The sequence below is a fragment of the Marmota monax genome, unplaced genomic scaffold (genome assembly GCF_021218885.2).
Source record: "Marmota monax isolate L192 unplaced genomic scaffold, Marmota_monax_Labrador192_F-V1.1 WCK01_AAM20220418_F8-fsc00061, whole genome shotgun sequence".
Lineage (NCBI taxonomy): Eukaryota > Metazoa > Chordata > Mammalia > Rodentia > Sciuridae > Marmota > Marmota monax.
The window spans coordinates 5,433,906-5,453,929 of record NW_026695230.1 but is presented as its reverse complement, the minus strand read 5'-3'; the positions used below and the strand labels follow the sequence as shown (position 1 = coordinate 5,453,929).

Genomic DNA, 20,024 nt, shown 5'->3' with positions numbered 1-20,024 from the left:
GACAAGCAGGCTAGGAAGCTAGGACATCATGCTTAAGTTTAAGTACGAGTACCTGGCCATGGTGCAAGAGATAGTGTAAGGCAGCACATGATGGATTGTTGTTTTTCTGGTAGAGACAGTCAGGTCTGGAAGATCACAGCAGGGAGGGCTCCTGGGGATGTGGAGTAGTTTCTCAACTTCCTACCATTGCAGGTGAAAATGCATGGCAGTTTCTATGACTTTACAGTAGTGTCCCTTTGTGAATTGCTAGTGACACGAGAGTCAGGCTTGCAACAAAGTTTATGTTGTGGGCATTACAAAGCCACTCGCAATCTGGTGAGAGGAAATTTGTATGGGTGCATAGTATCAAGTTGTCAGTAATGGAAGGCCTGTGGGGAGATAAAGAAGGAAGTATGGAGAGAGGAGGAAAGGGAAAAAAAGTGCTGTCTCCCATGTTTCATATTCCAGGAACCTGAGCCCTGTGGTTTAACCTAGATTGAAAAGAATTTTGAATCTTTGTCTTGGCTTTGCCAATTATAAAATGTGATTTTCATACAGTTATACAGGAGTGTGGAAGGCAATCTGTGTCTTTGCTTTCCAATTATTTAATTAATTAATTTGTACATTGGCTCATTCAAATGCCTGGAAATGTACTCTGATTTGCAAAATCGGAGTAGTAGTAACTCTTCTGCCATAGGGTATTGTATCAGTATAGCTAGAGAGCGCATGTCAAATCTTCTGAAAATTTCAGGCTATTACATAAACAGACAGCATCATTAAGTACCATAGACAGGTACCATCATATTGAGAAGATTTTCAAGTATTATACTGGAAACTAATACAATTCAGTCTATAGTTTCACCTCTATTAAAGCAGTGTCTTATGTCCCATGTATTTAGGACCAAATGGGTAATATGAATTCATGGAGCAAAATAGAGTTTGAGGTCAGTTGGGTCCCTGAAGTTATTCTGATTGACAAGTCCTAGGTGAGGTTCTCTAGTAGTTTGTCTTAGTTTCCTGGTCTGTACTGCAGCATAGTGGTGCATGGTTTTTATACTAACAAGATCACTTTTAAAATATGTAAAACCAGGAAGGAAATGTTCAGTGTGATAAGATCAGTTGTTGATCTTGGCAGGGATTTGAGAATATGGTGTGGCCTGTTTCCCTCTATTCCTGTGGTAGTGGAGAGGAAGAGGTTTAGAGAATTGGCCTCTGCTCAATCCTGAGCCAAAATTATTATGACTTTTATGAAGGGATGTAATGTTTTACCAAGTGAAGGAACTTCTTTGTTAGATTTTTTTCTGTGTCTCTTAAAGTCCACATGGATGAACAAAATAGTATTATCATTTGCATCCCTGCTTTAGCGTCCAAAATGTTCTGGTCTGAAAACATGAGCTAAAAGAAATTGTCACATTTTTGTGACTATGGGAAAATTATTTGCTATTTCTGCTGTTTCTGGATATTGGCCTTTTAAAGCATATAATGAGGATCCAGAACATGGTGACTTTTCTTTTTTTTGGTACTGGGGAGTGAACCCAAGGGTGCTTAACCATTGAGCCACATCTCCAGACCTTTTAATGTTTTATTTTGAGACAGGGTCTTGCTAAAGTTGCTTAGGGCCTTGCTAAGTTGCTGAGGCTGGCTCTGAACTTGTGATCTCCTGCCTTAGCATCCTGAGCCACTGGGATTATAGTGCCTGGCTAGAAGTAGGTAACTTTTAATTCTCCTTCCAACTTTGGCCTTTTGGGGATCTCTGATTCCATATCATCACAAAGCCTATTTCAGGGGTTGCACTCTCCCCCTTCAGGACCCTGGAGAGCAACCCAGCTTGCCTTCTTCACAGGGCCACTTCTGAAGAGGACCAGCAGGGGGTTTGCAATCATCTGGATTTATATGTGAGTTGACAGGCCACAAGCTGCTCATAAGCAAAAAAATTCTTCCTCTAAATGCCCACTCTCTTTTTAAAGTTTAGTTTCCTCCCTCCATGTTGAATAGATGCATGTTTTGATGCTAAGGCATAGTCCCTTCCTATTCTCTCCAACTTGTGCCATTTCTTTCTTCCAGAGTGTTCTGTGCCAGACATATGAGAATGGGTAACCTGTGGGGATGAGGACTGCCCTGATCATGGAGGCCTTAGCAGCTTACTGACCTACAAGATAAGCAATGTACTGTAGCAAGCAGATGATGGATAGTTGTGCTGTCTAGAAGAACAATACATCCTCTGAATACTGAAGGAAAAAAACCTTTGATGCTGCTGAGTCACAAAGATTTGAATAACTTTGAGAGGGAATGTAAACATCTTCAGGGCCAGTGTAACATATTCAAAGTTGTAGATTCCATGGAAAAATAGAGAGTGGCTGCTTCATCATTAAGGTGGCCTTGACACCTGAGTGTTGGCTTCCTGTTCTGACTGCCCCACCTCTTCCTACCTTGTGTAGCCTGTGGCTTATTCCTTTCAACCTTATTAGGTGGATTCCAAGTTTAACTTTGCCCTACATCCCATGGACATTAGGAGCAGATGGATTTCTAATTTTCTTTTGTTCCCTGGTGGGTTTAAGTGTGCCTTTAGTTAACCGTGGCCTCAATGGCAGAGAGAGAAGTGAAGATGAAAGAATTAACTGAAGTTGATGATCCCAGTGGCTTCACTTCCTTCCTCTATTCCTGGCCTTTCACAGTGGTAGTGAAAAGGATTAAGTAGAAATACAATAGAATCTTTTCTTTATCTAATGGTCTGTTTTTGGACGCCGTCACTAGATTCACATGAAGGTATTTTATTGTATACATGAAGCCTAAGATGTATTAAAATAGAAAAATAAGACTCCATTTGCATCTTGTAGTGATTTCATCTACTTGCCTCAGACACATCTTGGGTTGTCATGGCTTCGCATGGACCTGGCTCTACATGGGATGAATGGAAGGCAAAATAGAATGCAAGAGAAATAAATTGTTTTCTTTTAGAAAAAAAATATTGATGCTTGTATTTTTATTGTTATAATTTTACTACATGGATGTGCACAGCTTTTTTTTTTTAAAGGAAAGCAGAGAGAGAATAAAAAGTCAAATCAGAATAATACACATGATGGGACTGTATTTTAAAAAATACATATACATTTATATTTTAGTTGTGTCTATTAGTTTTATGCTTCACTTGTTGGAAAGGATCAGTGGGGAATAAAAAATGCATGAGCCATGAGGATTTTCTTGTTGAAAAAAAAGTTCCAATTGCTATATTAGTTTTCTGGTTAGACCAGTGGTACTGATGTTGTCATTGAAAAGAACTGATTTCCTATTCTACTGTAAAGGAAATTAATCTAATTCCTTTAATTAAAGGAACTTTTAATTAAACTAATGTTATAAATGATAACAGCCAGAACAGTTGGGTGCCAGAAAGCCTATTTATGGGTGAACCTGTAATTTTTTTGTTCTTCATTTAGGGGTGTGTTTGGGATGGGGTGTGGGGAGGAGGAGTGTTGGAAGGAAAAGTTTTCTTTGCCCTCTTTTTCCTACCCTAACTCCACATTCAATTGACTTTTGTCTCCCAGTTTATCCTTTTAACTTCTGGTGAGTGTTTTTTCCAGCAGGGTTTCCAGAGTTACTGAGCTAGCTGGTTAATGTGGCTGGACCCCGGCTTGAGGGTTTTCCTTAGCAATTAGAGCAGAAATAATTTCTCTTCTCCTTAAAGGGCCTGTGAGAGGCCATCTCTACCTTTCCTCAGGAATGTCATGACACATCCCTACTCATTAGACTCTATTAGCCTGAGGGCATCACTTTCCTGACAGCAAATCTCACACATATGTACTTACAGACTTCAGGTTGGGGCCATCAGTGGGTACTTTGGGACACTCAGAATGCTGTATCACCCAGAATGGAGTTTTATTTCCATTGGAGGTAAACAGCCTCGGGCTGCGATTAATCCTGGTATCTCCTCAGCAAAGCACTTAAGCAACTTAGTCAGTTGGTGCTCTTCTGCTAATACCTACTTTCCAGGTCTGATACTGTCTTTGGCTGAAGGAGAAGCAAGATGAGGGAAATGCATAATTCAAGTTTCCTGAATTCCTTGACATTTTAGCCTCAGAGACCCAAAGCCACACTGGGGGACATGCAGACTTTTTGCTCAGTCATTACTAAGCTGAGGTTAGTGTTTTAGAATTCTTTAGAGATGGTTCATGTATTCACTTGTCTTCATTATAGCCCTGTGAGATGGATGTTCTTGTATCTTATAGATGGGGACTTTGAGGTGCTGAGAAAAGAAGCAACTAGTTCAAGGGTATACAGTAAGTCAGGGGCAGAGAGGAGCCAGAGCCCAGGGTCCTTTCCTATTCCTCTGTTCAGGGAGTTTATTCTCTACCACTGTTACTACTCAAGAGAGTCGAATTGCTTTCTCTGGGCTAGCATTCAGGACTTAGGTTTCCTCCTCCACTTCCAGCTTCTCATGGAATAAGTTCAAGGAATCCAATTTATTAACTGTGGAAAAAAACCCCAAAACAACCAAAAGCACATTTTCATGTATAATTTTATGAAATTAGGGGACCTGGCCAGTTCACAACACTTCCTGTTGGACCATGGTGTACCATGTTATAAATTCCAGCTTTTGTTCATAAGTTGATCTTTAGATTCTAGAAGGCTTATGCAGAATTGGCTTTACATTTAAATGCCCCTTATTCCTGGAATTTGGAGTGTTGAGAGGTTTGTGGTTTCGGTACCACAGAGATAGGGCCCCTTGACCTTGTGGGATCTGTACTCAGTGGCCCTGGGCCTAACCTTGAATCACAACTGACTGCAGATGAGCCATCTGGTCATTTCTTCAAATGTGGAATAGACGAATCAGCCTACTCTCCTGTGTTCCATAATTGGCTTTACACTGTTCTGATATAAATTTTGATATTTAATGTTTCAAGGTAGTAAACCCTCTGTATTTGTGAAGGTGACTTTGCAGTCACAGGGTCTCATTGAAAACTATTGGCAGTGAAATAAAGGGTTGGACAACGGAGAACTCTCATTTAGGAGGACATTTGTCATTATTGCTTCTTCTATGGGTACCTTATTAGATATACACTAAAACCTGCAGAAACTAATAAGAGAGCTCTGGAGGTATTTGAACACACTGAATTCTGAGTAATTTTCACGAATGGTAATTTTTCATGAATATTGGAGTGATGTACAACGACTTCACACTACAAGCCCCTTCCCTTCCCTCTCCAACAAATGATTAAACCTAATTAATAGCATCTATGTTTTAAGACAACAATTCAGATCCTTAATTTAGCTTACACAAATTTTATATAGTCTGACGAGTGTTTCCATTTATTTTTTATAGTCTGGCCAATCTTTCCTTCTACAGTTTTATCTTGTGATCAGTTTTCTTTATCCTCTAACCTCAAATTCTTTTAGTTCTTCAAATGTACCATATTCACCTAAGCCACTGGACCTTTGCACTTGCCATTTCTATAATGCCAATCAATTTCTATTCATCCTTAATTTTCAGGCCAAAAGAAAGGGGTCAGTTGTGTTTTACGTTTTCTCCATAAAATAGAGTTCATTTTCTACTGAGCAGCTTTTGATCATTTGATTGATGTCTGCCTGTCTCACAGGTTGTAAGTACCCTGAGAACTCTCTACTTGTGCCATCAATGTCTTCCACAGAACTGCCACATAATAGATAGTCAGCAATATCAGCAAATACTTGAATGGATGCATAAATGGAAAAGCTGTGTGTAGAGTCTGTATTTTGACCTCTGCTCTTAGTCTTCCAGATTATTCCATTAGATATAACTTTTTCCTTTGCCTCAGTCCCCACATCTATGCAAAATTAGCATCCGTTCTGTCCAGTCCATTTGTACAGTTTGTTGTGAGATCAAACCAGAACCTGCATGTGAGTGTGCATTAACAATTCCAGCATGCTTGGTAAACAGGCACAAGAAAAGGCGAAGATGAAGTCATCTTCACACCTTGTTTTGAACTTTTGGGGATTGTCTGCTTCTGGATGAAGCCAGTTAATTTATAGAAGGCTTTTGGTGTTTTCCTGGTCTGATTCACAGCACAAGGTGAGTTGTGCTCTGCTCTCAAGTTGAATTTACATGTGCCTGTGTCAGCGGGAGCTCTGGCAGGCGTGAAGGAGTGGAGGAGAAGGTAATTTACAGATGGGGCACAGACATGAACTGATGACAGGTGAGACTCAGGCACACATGTCCCTCTGCTGGAGAGCAGACACAACGGAGAACACAGGTGTTGTCTGTATAGTGGACATGTCACCATCATAAAACCCTGTCAGACTGTTCCTTAATACTGCATTTGAGGCTTACAGGCAGGGCTTCCCATCAAGCCCCTGGGCATGGTTTCTAGAGTGGCCTTTGCTACTTTGGCGTATCATTATTATGAAGCTTGATGGGTATGTTTTTCTGAAATAGTTTGAAATTATGAAAGGTGTAAGGTATTTCAAACGATCACCCTGCCTTTCATTCTATTTTATAGGAGTAGTCATTATGAGCACTTTTATTTCTATTCTTCAAATTTTTCTTTGAATATACAAACACATATTTCAGTAATAAATAACATCAGACATAGTGTTATTCAGATTGATTTTTTCATTTAAAAGAATACGAGTCCAATGAACTATTGATTTACAGTAGGAACATCCTCAGGAGGAATGAGGGCTGCTTTGCTTTCTGTAGGATGGTCTAGGCAGCTTTGTCCCTTGGCAGTGTGTGGAGCAGCGCTCCCCTGCAAGCTTCCAGCTTCCTGCTTTGGAATACATCCCTCTTGCCTGTCACAAACAGCAGGGACCAGAGAACCAGGGCAGGGAGCCAGGCGCCCCTGCTCTCGTAGCAGCATGTCCTATCTTGGCCATGTAGCTATGTGAGACCATGGCAATGAGCCTGTGTTGAGACAGGAGTAACAAAATTGAAATGGGTATGTGATGAGGGTCAGCGTGGACATAATGCTAGATCTTATTTTGTGTAGCTAAAGCAAAGCTGGTGCTGTTCAAGGTGAACACAATGAGACAAAGTATAGTTAGTTCAGTGGTGTTTTAGTCAGCTTTTTCACTGCTGTGGCTACAAAGACCCACCCAGAACAATCATAGAAGGGGAAAAGTTTATTTGAGAGCTCACACAGTTTCAGAGGTCTCAATCCATAGACAGCTGGCTCCATTCCTCTGGACTCAAGGTGAGGCAGAACATCATGGTGGAAGGAAGTGGTAAAGGGAAGTGGCTCACATTATGATCAGAAAGCAGAGAGAGAAAGTCTCCACTCAACAGATATAAATATATACCCAAAGCCACGCCCCAATTTCCACCACCTCCAGCCATACCCTACCACTCAATTACCACTCAGTTAATATCTATCAGGGAACTAATTCACTGATTGGGTTAAGACTCTTAAAACCCAATCATTTCTCCTCTGAACTGCCTTGCATTGTCTCACAAGTGAGCTTTTGGGGGACACTTTACATTCAAACCATAACAAATAATTAAGAGGGACAAGCTTTTGGAGTTGGACAAAAATGGGTTTCTACTCTGTCTTTGCCATGAGCTATGCCACCTTCTGCAAGTTATTTAAGATTTCCAAGCCTCAATCATAAGACAGAAATAATAATAGTGTCTCCCTTGTGGGGTTGTGAGAACTAAATATGATACGGTACACAGATCAGATAGTCCGCTCTGGGTTGCAAATCCTAGTGACTTAAACTACAGTAATATATAATGTTCCTTAAACAAGAAGTTTAGGTGAAGCAACATCTGAGATGAGTCTGTAGCACAGATGTAGCATCTGGGAAGAGGCCCTTAGCATTCTTCTATTCCACTACCCCAGGCATGGTCTCTAGATGCTTTTGTCTGGCAAAGGGGACAGGAATGACCACGACTGTCCAAGACCAGCAGTCCTTCCTGTGGTGCTGGCATATTGTTCCATCTGACAAAACAGGTTTGTTGAGGAAGAATAAAGGGGAAATGTTGGGCAGATGGTCAACAGTGTCTGCCCAGAAAATCAATAGTTCAGCGCTGTGCATGGTGGTGTATGTTTAATCTATTCCTTTATGATGCAGCTGATGCTTGATCTGGTTGTGATGATGATTCTTGCATGTCTGAGCAGCAGAAGTGTACAGAACAAGTAATACCAGTATCTGGTTAATCAGGAGTCATTTGTATGCATGGCCATTGCTGCCATCATGGCATCTTCAGGAGGTCCCAGGCCAAGATCAAACAGGCCTGACTGCCTCCTGCCTCCATAGTCCATTAGACCCATGGGCAGGGGTAGGTCTTGTTGGACTTGTGCTTTGGAAAACCTAGGCACCACTTGTCTGCCTTTTGTAACTGCTCTCTTATAGCGGCCCTCTTACAGGGCATTAAACAGCTGCCCATTCCACATAAGGTGCCGTGGCAGGCCATCTAAGCCAGTGCCCAACTATGGCTTTTATCCAAGCCAGCCTTCCCACTTATTCTCACCTCCTGATACTCCCAACTCTTGCTTTCTTAGTCCATCAGTCTCTGGCTTTTGACAACTTGTTTGGATTCCTTCTCTAATGACCAACCTCAGAGTTTCAAGGGTACTTTGCCAGCCCCACTCTATAGCATCCTCCTGGCACAGAAGTCCCACATTTACTTTGTTACACTCTCTTACGCTGACTCCTTAAGAGGAGTTTGGTGTTTTTGTTTTCCTGCCATACCTTACCTACAAGTTGGATTCTGGAGAGTTTGTGGGCTGCTGCTTTATCTCCCTGAAGCTAGAGCCATGCCCTGGTGGAATTCAGCATTGCAGCTCGGCTTAAAGCTTCTCTCGGAGTAATTCTGAAATCCAGAGAAGAAAATGATTACAACCTTTACATTATCCACAAAACTGTTAAACATGCAAACTATGTGGCTGAGCCTTGCTCTAAAGCTCATACTTGCTAAGCAGCACATGGAAAAAGCGACTTAGTATTTGCAAGAGGAATGATCTCTGGGATTAACTAAAATGTCACCTCTTTCAAAAGAGAGGATGCTTCAGTATTAACTACAGTCATCCCTGGAGGAGGAAGCAGGGTTGGAAGGTGGAAAAAACCCTTGAAGTCCATTCTGAGTATCTTCTGTTTGCTTCTCCAGAAACATTCTCTCTGCTCCCCTCCTCACTGTGCTCTGTGTCCCAGCAGCCTGTCTGGATTCCTTCTGAATATCATCAGCAGAAAATATAGGCAGGAGGTTGGAGGAAGGGAACAGAGGGCCTCATTCCCATGGCTCCTTTCCTGTGGAGTCACCCAAGCCTGGCTTTGTCCCTTGACCAGAGGACACAGGCCCCAATTAGGTGGCTCTTTTTGGGTTCACTGACCTTGTATGCTCAGGAAGGTAAAAGCTCTGCCCATCCCTTTAACTTTTTACAAACTGTGGGGTGCCACCCCATCCCTTGCTGCTTAGCTACTTCTTATACATTGCCATGTAACTGATCCTTTGGGTTTATTATTCTCTTTTCAAATGACCAGATTTTATATAGTGAATCAAGACCCTGACTGTTACGGATTGCTCTCTGGCTTCCCCACTTCCTAGAGGTGTATCCTCAGGCGCGTTTCTTAACCCCTTTGAGTCTTGGGTTTCTCAGCAATAAAGTGGGGGTGGCAGTAATCCTGCTTCTGTCTTCCTCTCCAGTACGAATAGGAGTGTGCAAATGACACGTAATCTGCTGTGCACACAAGGGAGGGGTGTCCACCTCTGTGCCACCCAGAGCTCCATGTGGGCTTTGGGGAGAGTGCAGCTCTCTGGAGAGGGCGCTGCATCTTCCTGTTCCCTCAGCACAGTGGAAGAGAAGCACCCGTGACAGGAGGACAACCTGATGGCCACCCTTCCAAGCTGACCTCTTCCTCCACCCACCTGAGAGTACAGGGCCAGCTCATCAGGAACATGGAGAAGTCTCTTCCTGCCACAAATGATTTAATAATGAAATTAGCCTCTGATAGGATGGGTTCTATGACGAGGCCTTTGGGAAATAGAGTTGTGTGGTCGAAAAAGACACAATTGTCAAAATGGTGAAATAGATGAAAAAGACTGATTTTGGGACTTTCGTTTTTAAACATTCAGAGAGTCCAGTGTTTGGAGGAGGTAAGCGGTGAGTATCTGTGTCTGGGTAATCTGACACTGGGGCCTAAAAAGAAGTGGCCCTGATATCTGTGTTGGAAATTGCCTTGGGAGGCCTTGTGCCTGACTTCAGGACAAATGTGCCACCCCCTATAGCAATGGCTCTGTCTCATGCCCATCAACTCAGCTGTCTTATTACCCTTGAAAGACACATTGGCATGGGAACTTACCTTGATCGTTTATCTGTTTACAATTTGGTGGTGTGTCCCCTTCTCCCTCACTCATATCCCTCACCTCCAGTAAGGAATGTCAGCTGCTTGAACTTGTTTTGTTTTAATGCTGAGTCCTCTGCAGCTGGCCAGATGCTGGGAACATAGTGGACACTCAGTTCTGGTTGAGTGGGTGAATGAGTTAATAAGCTAAAGGATTCTCACACATATAGGTGGCAGTCTTGGGCATGAGAGGAATTCTGGACCTTTAAGGAGCTCATATATAATTCTTTCCATAACTTCAAAGAGAGGAACATGAACTCCCAATGCCAAGACTTGAAATTCTCAGAGCCCAAATGGAGGCAAAGGCACAGGTAAATGGTTACATAATTTGAAAATAGGAGAATTGACTTCACAGGGAAATGAGAGAGTCGAGCCAGACTACTGGGATCTTGTTTAGATTCTTTTTTCTTAAGGTTTCCTTTTGCCTAAGCTACTAGAGCTACATTTTAATAATTTCTTTTAAAAAAAGGAGGTCTGGAGGTGTAGCTAAGTGGTAGGGTTCTTGAGTAGCATGTACCAGGCCCTGGGTTTGATCCCCAGGATAATAATAGCAATAATAATAATAGTTAATAATTAATAAATAAAAATAACCCTATGTCATGGGTTTAATTGAAGCAATACATGGAAAGCATATAGATTTTTGTCTGGGACATAGTAAGGACTCAGTAATGTTGATACTGAGGATGATGATGATGATGATGATGATTACCAGAGTAGTAGTAGGAGGACAGGAAGAAAAGAAGGAAAAGTTTATGAAATAAAATTCAGTAAATCCTGGCCAGCAGGTTCCATCTGTACTACTCAGCTCTTTGTGACCTTTGTCAAGAACTTCCCTTCTTTGAGCATCGTTTGCAAAATGAGGAATTTGAACCTGGTAGTTTCTGTGTGCTCTCAAATTATGATTAGTTTGCACAGAGTTGGGCTTGGAGGATGCAATCTATTTGTATATAAGAGAGTATGATATGCATGTGGGGAATAGTTTTCCCTCTTGTTAATTTGTTTTTTTCTGTTTATGCCATCAGGTTACTAAGCGAAAAGAATAGCATGTCTCTTTGATCTTTCTACCCCAAGGCTCACACACTTTGGATACAGAGGAGATTCTCAAATATCCATTGGTTGCTTGACTGACTGATTTGGTTAGATGTTAGGGTTTGGAAAGATTTCAGCAGATTCAGAAGAGAAGGAAAGAAAGGGTAAAGGATAATTTCATTTAAAATTTTTTTAAATTGTCCATGAGATGTTTGTGTTACTTTATGTATACATGTATATTTTAGAAAAGGAAATACAAAGAGGGTGGAAGACAACCAGGAGAAAGTAGGAAAGGAAAGATGAATATTAATCTGGTGTCTTCCATGTGCCAAGGGCTTATAGCATCGCAATTGACCTCAGAAGAACCTTGTGAGATGTGGGAGCAGCTGTTTTTAAGGCATCTTCATTTCCATTTTGATTGTGAGGAGGTAGGATCATGGAGAGCTAACCTGTTTCAGGTCCCAGTAGGAGGCAGGTTAGAGGTGATTTGAAACCCAAGTCTGCATGATTGCAAAGCCATCACACTCTCTTCTGTGGGGTAGCTATTCCACATCTCTTCCCCACTTCTCATACTCTCAACACTTCCAGGCTTTTGTTCACATTCCACTGATAAACTTCCTTCCTACCTCACCCAGAAAATAGAAGCAGAACCTACCTCATTCTGTACCATGTACTCTGCATGCTCCTATTTTAGGGTCTCCACTTTTCCTTGTGCATGATCAACTTCAACTGGTATTCCATCCCTCCTGTACTGCATCAACCGGACCATCTCCAGCAGCGTATATACATTCTACAAACTCATTATATGTCAGTACACACAACTTCACTCCATTCTATCTCCTTCTCCAACCAGGATCCCCATTTCTCCGTGTTTCTTCACAGCTAAACTCCCAAGAAGAACTGGTAAATACTGTATCTTCATTGCTTCCCCTCCCATTTTCTCTCGAATTTATCCTGACCAGGTTTTGTTTCCTATCATCCTACCAAACCAACTTTATTCAGGTCCCCACTGACCTCCATGTTGGTAATTCCAAGAGTCAGTCCTCCGTCTTCATCCTACTGGATCTGTCAGCTGCATTTGTTTGCTCCCTCCTGGAAAATTATTCTTCAGTGTGTTACTGGGCCACCAAAAATGTGGAGCAGTTCTTACTTTTTCTCACATTGAAAATGCAATTATAAATAAATTCTATTCATTTTATCTTCATAATATGTAAAAAAACAAATGACACTTTTTACAGTATCTCTGCAACTACCTGCCTGGTCCAAACCGTCACTAACTCTCACATGTGCTATTGCAATAGTCTTCAATGAGTTGCCCACATTTTCTGTGACCTTGTTCCCAGCCTGTTGTTAACCCACCAACCAGTGTAATCCATTTAAATTAGGTAATGTAAGCCCTTTCCTCAAAACTCTACAAAGCTTCCCATCTCACTTAAAGTAAGAGATTGGTCCATAGTATGACCTGTAAGTCTAAAGAGATGGAGCTCTTAGTTGTATCCCTGGCCCCCTTCTCTATCACTATTCCCTGCTTACTCTGTGCCAGGCTTGTCACTTATTACTCTGTTCCTTAGGCTGTGGTGTTCCTTGACATTCTCCACGTGTGCCTGCCTTAGTCTCTGCATTGGCTGTTTGTTCTGCTTGTAATACTGTTCTTATATACAGACTCCTGGCTTCTTTCCTTCCTTCCTTGAACTCTCTATATAAGTGCCTTCTAACCCATAAAACCATATTCTTCTCCATCCCCATTATTCTGTTTTATCTGCATCTTTCACTTCTACTATTGATTGATTTATTACATATTTTTATCTCCATATTTCTACCTTTTCCTAAGAAGGCAAGGGTTCTTCAAAACACAGTAATATACCCAAACCATTGTAGATAATAAATGTCTATTGAAGGAAAGAATGAATGACTATATTACATTGCCTCCTTTCTATCTTGCATTACTAATGACTGAGCACTTTGGTTTTTTTTTTAAAATTTTTTATTGTTGGTTGTTCAAAACATTACAAATTTCTTGACATATCATATTCCACACTTTGATTCAAGTGGGTTATGAACTCCCACCTTCACTCCATACACAGATTGCAGAATCACATCAGTTACACATCCATTGATTTACATATTGCCATACTAGTGTCTGTTGTGCTCCGCTGCCTTTCCCATCCTCCACCCTCCCCCCTCCCCACCTCTCCCCTCCCCTCCCCTCCTCTCTCTCTACCCCCTCCACTGTATAACCCTGAGGGTCTCCTTCCATTTCTATGCAATTTCCCTTCTCTCTTCCTTTCCCTCCCACCTCTCATCCCTGTTAAATGTTAATCTTCTTCTCCTGCTCTTCCTCCCTACTCTGATCTTAGTTACTCTCCTTATATCAAAGAAGACATTTGGCATTTGTTTTTTAGGGATTGGCTAGCTTCACTTAGCATAATCTGCTCTAATGCCATCCATTTCCCTGTAAATTCTATGATTTTGTCATTTTTTAATGCAGAGTAATTCTCCATTGTGTATAAATGCCACATTTTTTTTATCCATTCGTCTATTGAAGGGCATCTAGGTTGGTTCCACAGTCTTGCTATTGTGAATTGTGCTGCTATGAACATCGATGTAGCAGTGTCCCTGTAGCATGCTCTTTTTAGGTCTTTAGGGAATAGACCGAGAAGGGGAATAGCTGGGTCAAATGGTGGCTCCATTCCCAGCTTTCCAAGAAATCTCCATAATGCTTTCCAAATTGGCTGCACCGATCTGCAGTCCCACCAGCAATGTACAAGTGTACCCTTTTCCCCACATCCTCGCCAGCACTTGTTGTTGTTTGACTTCATAATGGCTGCCAATCTTACTGGAGTGAGATGGTATCTTAGGGTGTTTTGATTTGCATTTCTCTGACAGCTAGAGATGGTGAGCATTTTTTCATGTACTTGTTGATAGACTGTATGTCCTCCTCTGAGAAGTGTCTGTTCAGGTCCTTGGCCCATTTGTTGATTGGGTTGTTTGTTCTCTTATTGTCTAATTTTTTGAGTTCTTTGTATACTCTGGATATTAGGGCTCTATCTGAAGTGTGAGGAGTAAAGATTTGTTCCCAGGGTGTAGGCTCCCTATTTACCTCTTTTATTGTTTCTTTTGTTGAGAAAAAACTTTTTAGTTTGAGTAAGTCCCATTTGTTGATTCTAGTTATTAACTTTTGTGCTATGGGTATGACTGAGCACTTTGAATTCCATATGTTGTTGGTGTAAAACAAAACAGAACCAGACCAGATCAAAACAAAAAATGAAGAAGATGGCCTTGATTTTCTGAGCACCATCAAATGGCTAAGCATTGGAGACTACTGTGCAGTCTTATGGGGCCAGAAGGCTATGGGTGAGGATATTTTAAATGGGTACAGAACAGAGATAGCTGCTGGCTGATTTGGAAACGCTGCGGGGCCTTTCTGCGGTTGGAAATGACCAATGATGTGTATTTTTATCAAGTGAAGCAGGTGGGTTGGAGTGGAGGGCTTAGTTGGAACAGTGCCAAAGAGCTACCACTTCTTTAGCACCTACTACAAGCCAGGCCTTGTGATTGACAAACATTAGTTTATTTCAATATAACATAAAACCTAGGAGGCATCTCCAGCTTCCTCATTTTTCAGGGAGGTTAAATGACTATTTCAAACAATCTAGATCAGAAAAGTTAGAACTGGATGTGGCTGCACTGAAATCTCCTTGATGGTGAGGAAAAGCTCTAGGTTTCTCTGCAGACCTGTGTTCTAACTCACAGAAACATGTCCAGAATATTTAGAGGAGGACTCAGATATTTACTAGGTGTTTTAAAGGATCTTTGTCAAGCTTTCTTATTTATTTTTGAGCCTACACAGTACCATGGGGGACATAGAACTAAATGCACATTATATCTTCTTAGAAGCTTGTGGTACTATTTGACACATAAAACCAACACAATGACTCCTATAGTTAATAGACAATACTGTACAATGCAGTGCTGAACTATGTGTCAAGCTTATTTTAAGTGCTACTATAATTGAGAAGGAAGAAGAGTCTGTATCATCCTTTCATTGAGCATTTATTGAGTGTGTTTTATGCGTTAGGTCCTGTCATAGTTTTGGGGAATAAAGAGATGATGGTGGTGGTGATGGTGATGATGATGATGGTGATGATGATGACAATGTCAACAATGATGATTGCATGATTATTGTTTAAATGAAACATCCCGAATAGGCAAGTTCATTAGAGACAAATAGTAGACTGGGGTATCGGTGAGGAGTAATAGAGAATTATTACATTATGATTACAGAGTTTTTGTTCAGGGTGATTAAAAACATTTTAGAAACTGATTTGGTTATGGTTATACAATTTTATGAACATAGTTAATGCCACTGAATTTTCCAAGCAAAAATGGATAAAATGACACTCTTTGTTATACATGTTTACCACAAAGAAAAAAATTAATAATGTAATATATCAAAATTTATTGAAGCATATACATTAAATAGGTGAATTGTATCATATGTGAATTATGTATCAATAAAGTTGTTAAAAATTACCATGCAAGAAAATAAAACACATATTGAAAAGGCCTATCATGGATCTGGTACCTATAAAGTCATGGACCTATAAAGTCAACTTTGAGATCTATCTCAGTAAAAGTATTATATTTTAAATAAAATTTTTAAAAAGCTTAATAAACTCAAGGCAAAAACCCATATCACTAAAAAATAAGCGAAATTCAGGTTGGCATCAGACATTTTGATAGCAACATACAAAAAAAGACAAATGTAGCACTTTCAATAAAACTCAAGGAAAGATACGGCGAGAATAACTTCTGAGTTTGACAGCTGTGTTGAGTCTTAGTGTATTGTATAGCCGGTGAAGTGCTAAGAGGATATCTGGAACCAAGGGACCAGAATGCAAAAGATGGAAGCCAGAGAGTGCATGAAACTTCCAGGACATGCAAATAATTCATTATGGTTGGAATCTCTGTAAAGTGGAGTGGAGAGACTCCTAAGGCATTAATTTCATCAGGTAGTTCATTTATTCATGCATGTACTCAACTGACATTTCTTCGTTTAATTTCTCAGTTAATGTGGTACTGAAAGAGTTGTTTATGACATCTATTTAAAGATATTTTAGTCAGCTTTTTGTTACTGTGACCAAAAGAGCCCACGAGAACAATTTAGAGGATAAAAACTTTGTCTCAAGGTTTCAGAGGTTCAGTCCATGGTTGGCCAACACCACAGCTCTGGGCCCAAGGTGAGGCAGAACATCATGGCAGAAGTGCATGGCAACCAGAAATCAGAGAAAGAACTCCACTCACAAGGAACAAAATGTAAAACTCAAAGGCATGCCCATACTGAGCTACCTCCTCTAGCTACACCCTCCCTGCTTACAGTTGCCACCCAGTTAATTCATATCAGAGGATTAACCCGCTGACTAGGTTAAAACTCTCATAATTTAATCATTTCACCTCTGAACATTTTTGCATTGTGTCACACATGAGCTTTTGGGGGACACTACATATCTAAACCATAACAAGAGATGAGTGGAGGTTTCAGAGACTAGAGGAATATGCATACCAATTTTCATTTACAAATGAAAATGTAACAAGGCATTTACTTGAGTAATTTTCCAGTTGTTCCAAATATCTTCTTTCAAATGACGATTTGCATTTCAGTCTTCCCATCAAACCTAGTATGGGAAGTGCTGGTGGACACCATTTTAAATTTTATTTTTTTATTTTTCATTAGCACACAATCAATAGTTGTCCATATTTATAAGGTACAGTGTGACATTTCAATACATGTATATAATATATTCTGATCAAATCAAAGTAAAGAGCATTTCTATCTCATTATCATTTCTTTATGTTTGGAACTTTTGAGCTCTTCTCTTCTAGTTCTACATATAGTATATGATAGGCTTTTGATAACCACAGTCACCCAACTTTGGCATATGGCACTAGAACTTATTCCTTCTAAGTGTGTGGAACCCATTCTCCAACTTATTTCTATTCCCCTTCCAACTCGCCTTCCGAGACTCTAGTAATGACTATTCTGCTCTCCTATGCATTGAGATCAGTTTCTTTTTCCTTTTTAGCTTCTACATATAAGAGAGAACATGCAGGATTTGTCTTTCTCTGATGTATTTCACTTAGCATAATATCTTCCCATTCCATCCATTTTGACTTGTGGACAATTAATTCATGTATGAGGCAGAGGGAAGCAAACTAGTTCATTGGCTAATCACTATTGGAATCATGGAAGGTGGTGATATACAGAAACTGATCAGGTTGACACAATTTGAGTGTATGGGTGCTAAAATAAATGAAATAAAAACCATCATTCTTGAGCATATATTCTATTGCAGAAACTAGTTTAGGTACTGTTGATGCCAAAGCAAATAAAAGCTGATGTTTGCTTTCATGTTATCCAAACAGTGCTGATTACATCACAGTGTGTGAGTGGTATAGGCACTAGGTATGGTGAGAAGATTAGAATGTTAATCTTCATGTACTCTGGTAAGTGAGCATCCAAATTCTTACTGTAGTGCTTCATTTGAGGCTAAATTAACTTTCTATATATCTTCCTACACAATTGTGTGTTAGTTAAGACACTTCGGTTATAACAGAAAACAACTTGAATAACTTGAGCAAAAAAAGAGAGAATATTAAAAGTTTAGCAGATTATACCATGGAAAAAACATAAGGAAAAGGTGAAAGATTTATACAATCTGAAGAGAAACCAGAGTATAAAATACAACATACATTAGTATGGCAGTATGTAAAAAAGTGGGTGTGTAACCGATGTGATTCTACAATCTGTATTCGGGGTAAAAATGGGAGTTCATAATCCACTTGAATCAAATGTATGAAATATGATATGTCAAGAGCTTTGTAATGTTTTGAACAACCAATAATAAAAAAAGAAAAAACATAAGGAAAATAATTTAGCTGGGTGTTATTGTATAGCTCTTGAATGTCTCCCCAAAAGTTTATTTATTGTAAACATAACCCCTAGGGCAACAAAGTTCAGAGGTGGGGCTTTAAGTCAATGATTAGGGGTCTGACCTCATCACTGGATTAATCCAGAAAATGGATTAATTCTTGAAAAGTTGAATGGCTTACTGGAAGGTAACTGTATGCAGATAGGGTGTAGCTAGAGGAAGTAGGTCATCAGGGATATGGCCTTGGGGACTCTATTGTTCCTGTGTTTCCCTGCTCCCTGCTTCTCAGCGGGCCACAGCTGAGAAGCTTTCCTCCAGAATGCCTTTCCACCATGGTGTTTCTGCACTGGAGCCAGTCAACCATGGACTGAATCCTCTGAAACCATGAACAAAACTAAATCTTTCCTCCTCTAAGTTGTTCATGTCGAGTATTTTGGTCACAGCAATGAAAAGCAAACTAACACACTGAGTCACTGGAGGACGCAGAAGACTAAGGAACATTCAGGGGGCTCATTATCACTTATGTCACTTCGCCTTAGCATCAGGGAACACTCAAAGCAAAAAACAAAAAAATCTATATGATACATACAATTTAAAAAAGTAATTGCTATTCATGGGGCCTCAAAATAAATAGGTAAGGAGAGCAGGCTCCATTTTCTTTATGTAAAAGGCAAGGAAATAATCACAGGGAGATGAAGTGATTTGTTCAAAGCCAGACCCCGGTTTGATTGGTTAAACCCAGGATTTAGAATAGGGTCCTTCTGCCTCTTATCTATTCTGTTCCAATTAGTCTTCAATACCTTCTTCTTCTCTTACTAGTATGATTTTATAATTCCCTCACCTTCTTAATTTTTCTTTTATCATTCATTTTGGTCTTTGGAATTAAAGGAGTCACTTGCATGTCCTTAATAATAGGCTTATTTGAAACATGTCTGAAAACGGCTTTTAATTTATACTCTGTAACCTGAACATGAAGGGGCCACTAAAAAGAAGGGATAATTAAAGGGATGAGGAGGAGATTTCAGTCATCTCAGTGATTTTCTTATTATCATCCAGGAAATGCCTTATCGGAAATGGGCCATTATAGTCCAAATGATGAGCCGGAGTTTGAAAAAAGGGGTTGAAACTTCATTAGACACTTTCTGAGCTTAGAGTCGTAGCCCATTGTTTTCCAAATTCCAATTTTTCCTCCACATTGAACAATAACTTTTTGATTAAACAGCTGGCAGTTACTATTGAATGCCTCACATTTAATAACAAAAGTCTTCCTTCAGAACAGGAAATTTTTATCTAAATTGCTTTGCTCTTCTTTGGTGATTGTGAACTTCTAAAGTCTGACAGGACTGATAGCTTGAAAAAATAAGAATTTCTTTCAAGAAGACGATGATTACTTTTTAAAAGGAAGAGCCCCAAACTAAATGAATAATTCATTGTGCATACTACAAAGCAGAAGTCAAGGCACACAAGTTGTCCTCTCTGTAAACATTATTAAAAAACAATCAAGTTTGTATTGGCACATTTATATCAGGAAGACTATAGAAGGCAGCTTTGAAAGAAGAAAAATATGAAAGCACCACTTAGCAGTAAGGACCTTTTTCTTTCTATTCTTTTCATAATAAGAGCAGCCGGCATTACGCAGCTAGTACTGTGTGCCAAGCCCTCAACTAAGTCTTCTGTTCATTAGTTAACCCTTCCTGGGTCCCTGCCTGCCTTCCTGTTGGTTTTCCCTTTGTTTGAGATAAAATGGAACCATGGGAGAGAGGTAACTTGGGGTCA

General features: G+C 40.1%; 1 protein-coding gene across 2 annotated transcripts in view; it reads left to right on the top strand.

Annotated features, from left to right (window-relative positions):
• Nell1 (neural EGFL like 1) overlaps positions 1-20,024 on the top strand; it is an 840,108-nt gene that overhangs the window by 142,555 nt on the left and 677,529 nt on the right. The window lies entirely within an intron of this gene.